Genomic DNA, 12,982 nt, shown 5'->3' with positions numbered 1-12,982 from the left:
GTTAGAGAAGTTAATCCCATTAAAATTGGCACAGATGATACATAAGAATCCAATGAATTCAAAACATGTATTACATAATAAATTCACATAAGTGCTTTGAGACATAAAATACATGTCATACATATGATTCATTCAAATAACAATCAATGTATATTAATGTTCTCCTTTGGGTGATACACCAACACACAACATACAAACATAATGATACTAATAAAATTTTAAAATTATTTGGCAATTAAATATGCATCAATTAGTAGTATCTATTTCCTTTGGGCATATAAATAAAACTAATGATACACACAAATCGCCTACAATTATATTCATTAATTATAAGAACAACTAATCAACCTTTGGGCGATCCATAAATGCCTTATAACAATGAATTTCAATTACCCATAAACCAATAACCATATAATTTAGCATCCATTATTCTATGAGTAATCAAAATAATCATTAATTTTAGAATTAAATAACCTTACAAATTTGGCCACTTTGGTGACTAACAAATTCAACATACATTTAATTCCAACCAAATATAATTGAAATAATCATTAATTTGGAATTAAATAACCTTACAAATTTGGCCACTTTGGTGACTAACAAATTCAACATACATTTAATTCCAACCAAATATAATTGAAATAATCATTAATTTAGAATTAAATAACGTTACAAATTTGACCACTTTGGTAACTAACAAATTCAACATACATTTAATTCCAACCAAATATATATGGCCTGCACATACTTATTATTATTAACAATTCATAGTCCTTCTATTAATTTCATTTCAGGCCATAAAATAATATTTGTATTTATTTGTGTTTTTGCATTCAAACACGTTCAAGCAAATATGTAGCATATACATATATTTACTACTACCAATAATTTCAAAGCATTCACGTTAATTTAATTACATGGTATAAACTTTCAATCCTTTAATCACGTTTAATAATAATTTCTGGAAAAAAAAAACAAGTGGGACTGAAAATAGCAAAATAGGTTACAAATAGCAATATCCAAAATTTCTTATTCTCCCTGTGAGGAACGTACACCTAGGAGCGACTTTTCAAACAAAAATTGGAATTGAAAGAAAGCTACATGCAGCCGCACAGCTTTACAAAACCAATTCACAACATAGCGCGTCATTCTTTCTCCATAATTTAATATATAAATAACGTTAATGGAAAGACTGTTTCCTCCATTAGAAATAAAAGCTTCCTCCATTAGAAATAAATTTGGCAGCATAAGCTTTCTCTTTGAAGTTTTGTATGATATTCCTTTCATACAAAATTTCATACTTTGCAACGGAAAAACATAATTAATGCCAAAAGTATACTATTGAAACATGTAATTGAAAATACATGTAATAGAAATTAAAATCCCTAAATTTCATAATTAGGATTTATACATAATTGAGATAAATTAAATCATCCCTAGATTTAATAATTAGGGTTCATACATAATTGGAAGAAATTAAATCATTCTTGGAGAATCATAAATTTCATAACACATGTTCTGATATCACATGTAAAACATTAAGGGGTTTCTTAGACTATCAATTATAGGAAACAACATGATCTTAAAACATATGATTCTCACAAACAATCAATAAACAATAGATAATGGTGCGTACCTTTCTTCATAGGAAGACTTGTAACTTTCTTCATAGGAAGACTTGTACCTTTCTCTATAGAAACTTCTCTCCAGTGCACTTTGATTTCCTTGAAAGATGACAGAAATAAAATTTCACTTCCTTTGACCTTTCTTTCTGCCTATATCCATTCATGATGGCTATGAGTGAAAGAAAACACATTTATGTCAGGAAGGAGATCTTATTTCACGTTAGTGGGTATTAACCCCCTTTTATAATCATTACTCCCATCGAGTAGTAGTAGTTAACCCTGAAAACTTCTTCTATTAAGCCCAATTACAATTTAGTCCTTAATCGATAATTATTTACTTATTAGTTCCTATATAAGTCACATGTCTCTCACATGAGACATTAATTCTAACAGAGAGTCATGGAGTCTAGTCCGTGGAACATTGATAGACGTCTAGTGGTGTTGGCAAAAATGCAAAACAACAGAAACCAGAAGAGGTACAATTGTCTATGTGCCCCATTTGGGTCCAAATTTTAGGATTTGCTTGTGGAACTCCACTCGGAGAAGATTGCAAAGATTATTCCTAGGTGGGATGAAGGGGGTGAGGACAAGTTTGGGAAAGCGATGACAAGTGGGAGTTACATCTATGTGTTTAAACCATTGAACAATGCCCTACCTTTAAAATCTTCTTCAAGTATGAGTGGCTTAGTAACCTTTTCTATGCGTGTGGGAGCCTCACCCAAGTTATAAGAGATGGCGAGAATATGCCTTTCGGCCCATGGCTGGGAGTTAGTCCAATAAGAAACAATGTGGTGTCTTGCTGCAAAAGGGAAGTGTCGTTTAGGGGTTTAAAGAAGCAATCATCTATCATGATACAAACAAGGCCCTGCAATGCTGACGTGGCATTGCCAGGGCTAATGTGTCACACAGCCAGCTATCCAATTTCCCGCTTAAAAACATCACATCATACTTTATTATTATTAATTATTATTATATATTATTATATTATTATTATTATTACCGATGCTTTGGCATTACCGAGACAATACCAATACCAATGCAAGGCCTTTCATTTTCCTCCTCTCCCTATTTCAGTTGCATCCTTTTTATTACGTTTTCTAATTTATTGCATTGCATTTCTTCTTTTCTCTCTCTGTCATTTGGTACTTCGCTGTTTTCTCTCCCCCGTTTGGTATTCCACCATCTTACTGTTCTCTCCCACTTCTCTCTTCTTTCTCTCCATTTTTTATTTTCATTTTTCCAAATAAGGGCTTCGTTTTCGCATGTAAGAAACAAGGGCTTCATTTTCGGCTTGGTTCGTCATGTATGATGGTATTTTACTTTTTTCGCACAAAAACAAACCAAAAGCTTCGACCTTTTTGTTCATAAACATTGTTTGTTGTTCGTTTTCGGCTTGGTTTGCAGGTATGATGATATTTCAAGCCATAAGGTTCGACCTTTTTGTTCATAAAAAACGTTGTTTGTTGTTCATTTTCGGCTTGGTTTGCAGGTATGATGGTATTTCAAGCCACAAGGTTTGACCTTTTTGTTCATAAAAACCGTTGTTTGTTGTTCGTTTTCGGCTTGGTTTGCAGGTATAATGATATTTCAAGCCACAAGGTTCGACCTTTTTGTTCATAAACGTTGTTTGTTGTTCGTTTTCGGCTTGGTTTGCAGGTATGATGGTATTTCAAGCCAAAAGGTTCGACCTTTTTGTATTTTATCATGAGTTTGTTGTTTTGTATACGAAGCTTTTCGATTTTTCTTGAGTGGTTTGTTGTTATGTACCATTTTGGTCGGGGTTTGTTGGGTTTTGATGTTGCATGTGCATCATTTACTAACTTTTTGTGGTTTTTTTATTCATCGCAACAACAAAGCTTAAAGCTTTGTTCATTTTTTATTATTAGTACAAAAGGTTGGATCTTTTTTTGTTCTACAACGAGTTTATCATTTTGTATACGAAGCTTATGGATTTTTCTTGAGTCATTTGTTGTTATGTACCATTTTGGTCGGGGTTTGTTGGGTTTTGATGTTGCATGTGCATCATTTACTAGCTTTTTGTGGTTTTTTGATTCATCACAACAACAAAGCTTAGAGCTTTGTTCAGATATGTAGCATTGGGTATCTTTGTGACCGACAACAGCAACGAAGACAACAAATAGTGTCCGACATGAAAAGAACAGGTTTGTGATGTATTTCATTTCTCCTTTTGATTCCTGGGTTCTGTCGGTACAAAAGATTGAATTTTGTTGTGTTCTTCAGTCTTATTTGACCGTGGTTGAGTATTCTTCTTCTTTTGCAAGACAAAAGCCACAGATCATAGTATGTTGGATAGCTTACAGGTTTGTTTTCCCTCCCCGTCTCCTTCTGCGTTTTCATTTTACCTCTTTTTGCATTTGTATGCTTTTTTTTATTTCAGCTTTTTTTTTCACTGCATGTTCATTGTTTCTCCTAAAACTGCGATTTTTTCTCCAAAAAACTTTGATTTTTGGGTTCTGACAATGCAAAATATTGAATTTTTTTTTCTCGGCCTCACTACAAGAAAAATGACCTATACCTACAGACAAAAATTGTCACTATAAATAAAAAATCCGTAGGTAAATGTACAATAGACTTTGTCCTACGGACGTTTCTTCCGTCAACTTTGAAGGGACATATAATGACGGCTAATTGTCTGTCACTATAGGTTTTACCTACTATGTATAGTGTGTAGGTAAAAGTCATTAACTTCTACTTACATCTCCTAACTGTAGGTAAAAGTCTTTAATATGTACATATCATCTTCAACTGTAGGTAAATGTTTAGATCTTAGAGAGAGCTTAGAACATACATAATTTATACCTTTAAAAATGAATAAAATTTTGTATAATTTATATATAGCCATATTTTTTTTTGGAAGGCAGAAATTATATATTATTAATATGAATCATAACAGTACCAGAGGTACTGGTGAAATATACATGAACAAATTTATATATAACCATAATTTCTCTTTCAGGTCTCAAAATTTTATATTACTGCAACAAGAACATTAAGCTTCAGAACACCGGCCTGCTCCCCCCCACAGTAACAATGCTAGTTCTATTTAGTTATATAACCACAATAACAATGCTAGTTCTATTTAGTTTAATTCTCAAACTTCATATATCTCTAAAATCACACACAACAAAAAGTGCTGCAACCTGCTTACCAGAGCAAAGTTAAAGAATCCGCCAGACCGCTTATTTGGGGAACCAAACTCCACCTTATTGTCCAGCATCCTCTCATAGAGTGCTCTGTCTTGACTACTTGGAGATGACTGATGGCCCTATTAGTTGCTGGAAATTTCATACAAATTAATATTAATTATGTCTCCCTGGAGGATGGTGCAGGTGAGTAACTGTGATCACTTGAGTCTCTTCTCCATGAATTCTGAACTTGGGCTGCAAACTGCAAATTCCAGAGAATATGTTCCACATAAGGCCTTTCAGTTGGGTCACCAGAGAGACACCTTACACATATCTCCATCATGGTCATTAAGGATTTGTTTGACGAATGTCACTAGCATCAGAAGAGTAACTAAAACCTGTCCCTGTAGGAGTGGAAAGCCTTGAAAGTGCAAAAGAATGTGATTACAAAGCCCATTTAATCTTGACATCTACATAGCTAATAGAAATGATAGTAGAATGGAAGAATTTAAAAACGAAATCATAATAGAAAGAAGAAAAGTATAAACATATTTTTTCCCATGAATACTTCAATTATAATGCAGACTAACCTTTAAACAAGAGAAACATTAAAGCATCAAATTGGTTTTCAGTCTTGATGATAAATTTTATTTTCATCTCATTTCCAGATCCCAAAGAAATAAGATAAATCGGGGTGTACAGTCATTCTCATTTTTAAGACCAATATAATTTTTTCTTTTAAAGTCATTCTCAATTAGCAAAACACTCCAGGTTGTCCTTGATGGTAAAAAAAAAACATGAAAAAGTTAACAGGTAATCTATCATGAGGGAGCAGCACTTAGAACAAAAAACTTGAAAGGAAGGATAGACGAAAAGAGGATGTAGATAGTGATCGCAGTAAATCATGAAAGGATAGGCTTTTGGAAATTATACAACCTTTATGATGACCTGCTGATTGAGCCACTTTAATCGATCCTGCAAGCAGAGAACAGCACCCTCAGGCTCGGATCCACCTAACTTGCTACTTCCAGACTCATTAACATCTACAACATCTGCAGCAGAACCGGATGGCTGACTATCCATTTCTGTTGTCCAACTGCCCACATTACATGATGCTTTTACTTGGCTCTTACCTCTACAGATAAGCAGTGCCAAATCAAATTAACATGACAGACTAACCATTGATATTCATCCACCTAAAAGAAACATTACATTATATACTTACCTGTTAGGTGACTTTTGGACTTTGTAATTTAAAAAAGAGTTCCCCTTGTAGTGGTCATTCATCACCATTGAAAACTCAAATTCACCCTCCACCTTAGGGGGCAGAGGAGGGTATTATAGATATGCAATAAAGAACAGCTAAGCTAGCATAGGGAGTGCTCTAACCAAAAGCTAAAGCAAACAAGGCAACAAATAGTAGCAAAAGTTCAAAACACGATCACCATACCATCTGGGCTTGTTTGGCACTTTTCTTTATCTCCAAAATCAGTTTCTTCTCCCATGACTGCAAATCTTGTCTCTCTCATTCTATTTCTCTAACTGATTTGTCCAGCATTCTCTTATTTTCCCGCAAAAGTTCTAAAAGCCACAGCTTTATTACAATCACGTACAATGATATCAACAGAGAGTGCATCAGTATATGAACATTACATTGAATACCATCATGCCAACCTAAAAGTGTACACAATGAAGGCTATGTAAAGGTGTTCATCATTTGCATAAAATGGGCAATATGCCATATAGAAAATAGCTCAGTAAAATTCTGATTGTGACAGATACAAAAATTACAACACAACTCCTCAACGTGTTACTTTTCATGCTGTCAAAAATACATTGTACTCACACATGAATAAAATTGACGAGTAACTTGAGCAAACTTGATATTATGCCGAAGAAAATGTTAAAATATTAGATGCAAACTTTAATGACATAAGTAAAATTTAAGCAACAGAATCGAAAGAAAAAACACGAAAAAATTAGAATTTTTTATTTTATTTTTCTGAATGAATGTAATGAAATAGTTGATTTTTTATTTATGGGGATGGCTTGCTAAATGCTAGGAATGTGAGGAGGAGGGTCTTATTGGAAAAGTATGGATGGGCATCCAACATCCAATGAGTCATTATACACATAGTAATAGATAAACGAGAATAAAATATATTATAGATATTATGATGTGATATAATAATAATAAAAAAATTATGAGTATTTGATTAAGTGTTTAAAAAGTGATACTTATGTATCATGCTTGGTCTTATTAATTGGGTTTGCATGTGACTTAGAGTTAAGAGGTCCCTACAATATGAAGGTTTAATTTATCTCTTTTTAATACTATTTTCTTTAATTGGAATATTCTCATTTCATCATATGAAAGAGGACTGATTGGCAGTCCAAAATAGCGTTACATTGGAATGAAAGAGATTAGAAAGTTTTGAAGGAAGAGATTACTTTACAAATGATCACTTTTTGATTTTTGGCTTGATTTTGACTTTATATAAACTCTAATATATCATCCTTATTTATAGTAATAATTTTTCCTAAACAAATGGTTAGAATTTTTCCAACTATCACTTAATCCAATGGCTACAAATAATTCTTTAAAATTTTCCTTATAAATACAAACTTACTTACTCATTCTAAAATATTTTATAAGTTACTTTAGGATTATCTTCTACAATAGATCTCTCTATAGAACATTCTTTTAGAATCTTATCTTAACATGTCTTTTAGAATCTTTTAGAACTTGAACTTTTTGATAAAAACCCCAAATAAAGTTTATATTTCAGTATGCTCAAGGGTTAATTTGGCCAATTTTTTTCTTGACATAAAAATTTAGGGAGTAACATGGTGCTTTAATTCAAGGGGAAAAAACTTCCAAATTCAAACAATATTTATAAAAGAACTTATATTATCCTCCTTCTACTCTATTCATCACAATCAATAACCAGGCTTTCGCTTAATATATCAGTGAACAAATTAAAAGGAAACTTTTATTATTTAACTTTCTTTAACAGATCCAGAGAATTGTCTGAAGAAGCTAACCTGATTCGAGCAGAGTACAAAAGCATGAGGAACTTTGAAATTAATTTACGTGTCACTTGCAAACTAAAATCTCGAAATTCAGAATTTAGCTAAAGGCTAATTAAGAGATTTTTTTTTCCTAATAAATATGTCCTTACCATCCATAAGGAAATTGATGACTGACTCCACTTATTCAAGTGCCTTTGTCCAAATGTTGTGTCCTTTGCAAGCCTGAACCTCTTAGGAACTGCAATATGGAGATGGCCAAGGACAGAGTTAGATACAAAAAAAGAAATATAGAAAGTAGAAAAGTATATTTGCCCCAATTTTCAAAGTTGTCTGCTCTACTTACGCATCAAACTTTATTAATTGTCTAGCTGACTTTTCTACCCAAACTTTTATATATATATATATATATATATATATATATATATATATATATATATATATATATATATATATATGAATATGAGTCTCAAGTATGAAATATCTCTCTTTCCTCTCAATCATTGATAAGTATTCCTTTACAATTAATTGTGCTCTGCACGGGATATATCTACCCAATATCCACCCAATAATGCCTATAAAAGGACAATCCAATGACTGTCTTTGAGTTTATACGTATATTTTATATTGAAGATTTCAGCTACTCGGATTAAAAAAAGGTTCTTAATTAGGTATGTGCTATAACTTAATTTTCAGTATTTAACATTCAAACTCAAATCTTTTTTATCAAACTAAACAATTTTACGCCAATTACTCCTAACTCAAATTCTAAAACCTTCTTCCTATTTCTTTTCACTCCATTTCTACCCGAATAAACAAACATCAATAAAATAACGATTTTCTTAACATGTGAGTGTTTTAAATAGACATAATAATTTGTGGACATTAAAAATTGGTCGTAGTAGTTTTGTTTTTTGTACAAGAGTTATGAAATACTTTGATATTATTGTTGCATTATAACTGTTAGAATTTTTTAAAATAAAAAAACTAAATTATACACTAACAAATTCCAGAAAAAGGAATATCCTCAACCATCATGTCAAGTAACTCAGCAACATCTTGTACTCTATAAGCCATGAAATATTCAATTTAAGAACTCCAATGGAAGGTTCACAACTATTTAAAAATCTAACCTATCATCAGAACTTGACAATGTCATATCAGAGCCACTGGATGTCCTATAATTAGAACTCAATTCAGCTCTATTGATGATTGCTTTGGAAGAGACATCCTGTGAAACAACAAAAGAAATGGATGAATGATGTACTTAGAAACTAGAAAGTACATAAATATCCTATCATTGGATTTCAGAGACACTCTTTATATACGAGAGGATGTCTTGGCTTTGATCTTCTGCCCCTCTGAGATCTTGAAAGTTATTTACAATTAGTCATAAATATCTTCTAACTAAATCCAGTGATTAAATACGAGTAAATTGTTAGTTGTGCAAGTGTCTTTTACAGCTGATTGAAGATAAACTGGTGTATATATGTCTAATTAAGGAGTAGGAAATAATATTATTGAATTATGGAGCAGTTAGTTACCTAGTTTTTCCAAATTAAAATAAAAATAAATAACACTATGGCAGAGAGAGTGACAAGTATGTAGCATACCACTAAAGGAGGTATATCTTCTCCATCTTTAAACTTCGACTGATGCTCAGTAATCTGCTGTTCACACCAGAGAAAGACAGGTACATAGTAATGATAAATCCTAGCCTTTTGAGGCTCCGTAAGGAACAATTCATTAAGCTGAAACAGTCTGCATAGGTACCAGCCATATAACAACCCATCCTGTACTCATGCCAGAAACAAAGGAATTGTTCTGCAGCCCTGAACTTCCACTAACTGCAGGAAGGAAGTGTTGCAATTGCAAATTAAAGATTTAAATAATAGCAGCATCAAAAAAATGTAGCTGATGAAGATGAAAATACAGCTCCTAATAAAGTTCATTTCATTTTTCATGCTCCTATTTTCGACTAAAAGATCAAAGATGAAAAGTTACTATTTAGTTAGTTGAAGCTTTAACAGCAAGGTCTAGTAATCAATCAGCTTGGATGAATTTGAATTGAAACAATTTTCAATTCAAATGCCCTTTAGTAAACATAGAGTATGATGTATGATACTATTACTACCCATTTATGCTTGCTGAAAATTAGAGTTAAAACTCATTAAAACTCATTAAAAAAGGACTCAAAATAACTGGGCTCACTCACTCCACTACTCATTCCATTTCTCTGGGAAAACTCATGAAAACAACCAAGCTTGGATTTTTAACCCTCCAGCATAACCAAACGTGATCCTCACAGACACCCACATGCACGAATGCAAGAGAAACTCTTGTTTTTCTCTTTGGGGAAAGCAAAGGAAACAAAATGAGCAAAAACGGGTGTCTCAAAGGTGAGAGTACGTGCACACACACCTTCATCGCTGAGAGGTGAAGCAAATGAAGAGACTAATAGCACAAGCACCATTGCCACAACAAGCAGCAGAAGGTGCCTTCTCAACTTGCCCACAAAAGCCAACACCAACACAGCTTCTTCCATTGCCACCACACGTACAAAAAAGCTCACCTTGGTGAGCAACATCATGGAAATAAGAGAGATTGAAGATGGAAGACATGAGTAACAAGTTTAATAATAAACTCTAAACTAATCAAAATTGAACAAACTCTAAACTAATCAAAATTCAATAATAATAAAAAATTACAAGTTTAATAATAAAACTCTAAACTTTTTAAAATAATCAGTGCCCTTAGTATTGAGATTTACAAGGATTTACCAAAACCTAGTACAGAGATGAGAGCATGAATAAAACAAATTTATACAGCCAGATAAAAACAGAGAAGATATAAATCTTAACAAAGATAAGAGGAAAACTACACCATTTGTGTCATGATTATCATTGCCATCTTCCTCCTCTTCTTCTGAAGATTCTATATCATCATCACTGGTAGCACCATCCTCATCCCCTTCTGAATCCTATCAATGAAGTCAGTCTGAAATTATGAGTAACCCAGTAGAGCATTATCAATGCAAACTGATACACATATCACAAACAAAAGTGAAACAAAATAAAAATAATTTTATTGACTACACAATCATTTCCAAATATTGCTCTTCTCCTCCATCTTCCATCATGAAAATCAATATGTTCTTGCAAGTGGACTCCATTCTTAGCAGTACTATTTGGTGCATCTTCATCTTCATCAGAACCAGTCCCAGGCTGATATTTATCCAAAGCTTCTATTTTGTCATTCTGTTCAACATTCTTAGCATTACTACTCATTAAATTGTGCCATGTTCATCACCTAGAGCTCCTGATGACACATTTGCCTTTTGACCATGACCCTCGGCAACCCATGAACTTGCAATATGTTAAGGAACTCAAAGGTTTCCTGCAAGTGAAGTAAAATCTCAAAAATAGCATCCTTATTATATAAAAACTAATGCTGAACCAAACTTCAAGAAAATCACACAGTAGCACCTCGACATGAGAACAAACACATTCACAAACCTGTCATCATTCAAAACTAACTCACCATTTCGAAACCATAACTTCCATCGATAAGAAGAAGTGTTAGATCGGCAAACTTCGCGGCATCTATCATGCTATTGATATCATTCGGACATTCCACAAACTGCAAACTGCACCCGCCTTTGCTTCCCTGACATATGTGATACACAACAATCATCGTTAACCAAGTCCAGAGAAATTCTGAAATACACACATGCATTAATAAACAAATAAAAGCATGGGTATAGAAAAAACAATCATAGACCTGATACGATGGTAATTAGACCTCTCACATCGGGAAAATTATGCTTCGTGTAATGCTTAACCAAAGACTTTATCAACAGTGACTTCCCAACCTGAAATCAAAGCAAGATTAGCAACTAATTGCGTTGTGTTGAGTTGAATTCAAGAGAAAGAAAAGAGAATAGAATAATATGCACCTGAGGAGGGCCCTGCACGACAAAGACGTAGGGAGCAGGCCCGCCGTAGGAGCGGTCGATGATGGGAGCGTGGAGGCGGCGCTGCTCTTTCTCGACGGCGCGTGATTGCAAGCACTTGGCTTTGTTGGAGGAAGAAAAGGCAAATGCCTTAGGGTTTTGCTTCCTCGGATCCTCAGACGTTATCGGGATTCTGCTTCTGCTTCTTCTTAGTCTTCTTCTTGTTGGTTTTGGCACTAGATTGACTAGTTCTGTGAGCCTTATTGGATTGATCAGTGTCATTGACAGACATTGAAAGAGGTTCCCTCAGTGAAGTCTCTCGCCAGTGTAGTGTTTGGTGAGGTTTAGGGTTTATCGGCTAACAAAAGTCAAGCAAACAAACTATTAGCTAACATATTTACCTTCTCACTATTTATTAACTGAAGGTGTTGAACTTTCCACTCTCCATGTTCCATGACAACACCCCTTCCCCTTCTCTCTTCAAGTAAGGGCTTATTACGCTTGGATATATCCTTCGATTTTGATGGAAAGGGTAGACTCACTTGTAGAAATTTATAGGTTTTCTACAAAGGGAATGGCATTGATTGAGAGAGACAGACAGAGAGAGTGTGGAAATAGAAAAAATAGGGTTTGTTGATTGAGAGAGACAGAGGTGCTACAACCGCGACTAGGGTTAGAAAAAGCCAATGTTTTGTTCAGCGCGAAAGGAGAAGGACCATGTGTTGCGCGTTTTTTAATCGAAATGAATATTTGTAGTAGTGCAAGGATGAAATGAAATTATTTTTTTTGACTTTTACCTACACTGTGACAAATAATTGTGGGTATAAGTATTTTTTTGACTTTTACCTACACTAATTTATGTGTGTAGACAAAAGTTTCTGTAGGTATATGTCATTTTTTTTGTAGTGTCTTATTTGTCCGTGGTTGAGTATTGTTCTTCCTTTGCATTTCGTGTTTCTTTTGTTCTGCCTTTGTTTTGTTAGTTCTCGCAATGAAAAGATATAATTTTTCGTGTTCCTGAACATGCTTCGTTTTCTTCGCAAGAGAAAACTTTGTTTTCTTTGCCCGATGCTGACGTGGATGAGTCAGTGCTTACGTGTGGCAATGTCAAGAGCCTTCATTCCCGCCCAAAAACTTCACTGTCAACCTCCATTTATATTAATGATTTTTATTAATTTTAATTTTATTGTGCATTTAATACTTTTTGTCTTTTGCGTTGTTTTTGCTCC

At 33.6% G+C, this 12,982-nt stretch overlaps 1 long non-coding RNA gene across 1 annotated transcript; it reads right to left on the bottom strand.

The window, feature by feature from the left end:
- Nucleotides 1-5,467: 5,467 nt before the first annotated feature.
- Nucleotides 5,468-11,382, bottom strand: LOC114411504. Its single transcript, XR_003666473.1, has 3 exons — nucleotides 11,342-11,382; nucleotides 7,954-8,042; nucleotides 5,468-5,823 (listed from the first exon to the last, which is right to left on the bottom strand). It is a non-coding gene; the product is annotated as an uncharacterized LOC114411504 (long non-coding RNA).
- Between the last annotated feature and the right edge of the window lie 1,600 nt (nucleotides 11,383-12,982).

Source organism: Glycine soja, chromosome 5 (genome assembly GCF_004193775.1).
Source record: "Glycine soja cultivar W05 chromosome 5, ASM419377v2, whole genome shotgun sequence".
Lineage (NCBI taxonomy): Eukaryota > Viridiplantae > Streptophyta > Magnoliopsida > Fabales > Fabaceae > Glycine > Glycine soja.
This window is presented reverse-complemented; position numbering and strand designations above follow the sequence as displayed.